Raw genomic sequence first — 1,298 nt, forward strand, 5'->3', positions numbered from 1 at the left:
CGAACCATCGTTTTCCGAGGAGAGTGCTGTTTTCCATGCCTAATTCAGAGTGGTGTGATCAGAAAGGTGGCCAACCCTTGACTTGGCAGAGGAGTGTGAAGGAGATCACGAAACGTTTGGGTGATGTCGGTGCTACTCGCCTTCCAGGATGGGGACCGCGTGATCTCCACTGCGGCTGGTTGGGGACACTACAAGATATGGCGTTCTCGTTTTCAGTTTCTATCCAGATTGCCTGAGTGAATATCTGGAGGCGTAGGCACCTCGGAATGATTGTGGTAAGCTAGCACTAAGTCCCTCCCCCGTCCACCTTTACTCTTTTTTTACAACAAGCCTTTCAAATAAATCGTGGTTGTACGGCAGTGAAGCATCGGTGTTGAACACTGATGTCATGCTGTCGATGATTATGATGATGACTCTATGTTTAATTGGTAAACAGGCAGCGCTTGCTGCAAGCTTGGGCAACCTGGCAGTATCCCAGCCCTCGTGCTTCCTTCGGGTGGCATGGCAGCTAGGCACCTGAAGGGTGCCACAGCTGAACGCTTTCTCTTTCTTATACTCCCTAAAATTGATGTATACTGTGTCTCCTAAACACGCATATGAGCGTGCTTATACATCTCAAAACACTAACGGCCAACTCTGCTCTTCCACATTCCTCCGTCCACGTGTCCAGTGATCCTGAAGCGATGATTCGTGGAATATGTAGCGTGCCAGTTGCACTCAGCCCCAGAGCTGAACACTTGACTGGATTGGATCCCAACGAATGGTTGTTTTTCCGCTGTCCGGTTATCTAGCTCAAACATGCTCATCGCCGCTCGACATAGAAGTGGTGCCTATTTGTAGTGTTGGCTTAGGACCCAATGGACTGCAGTTCTGATGCTGAGAGGGATACTTTCTATTGAGTTATCCAGGCTCATTCGACAAGCAAGACGCGTGATATGAATGCCAAAGTCAGTCGTCTGCGCTCCTTTGAATCACATCTGGGAGGTCTATTCGGAGTCGACAACGTCGCACAGACAGCGGGGAGCGACTCATCCAATTATGTACCGATCATCAGCTGTTTATGGCCAGTACTAACTTTCATCGTGGCTGTTCGCGTCGCATAACCCGGTGGCCACCTGCTGCAAATCAACTGTGGACCCAGTTGGATCACGTGACCATCAGCCACCGATGAAGAGCTACAACTTAAGACTGTTGTTCCTTCTTGGGCACACAACTTCATTCTGATTACGCCATGGTGCGTGCGCCGCTGACATTTCGTTCCCCCTCAGGCTCTTGTGAGTCAGCAAGAAGCATACCCA

The sequence above is a fragment of the Opisthorchis viverrini genome (genome assembly GCF_000715545.1).
Source record: "Opisthorchis viverrini unplaced genomic scaffold opera_v5_397, whole genome shotgun sequence".
Lineage (NCBI taxonomy): Eukaryota > Metazoa > Platyhelminthes > Trematoda > Opisthorchiida > Opisthorchiidae > Opisthorchis > Opisthorchis viverrini.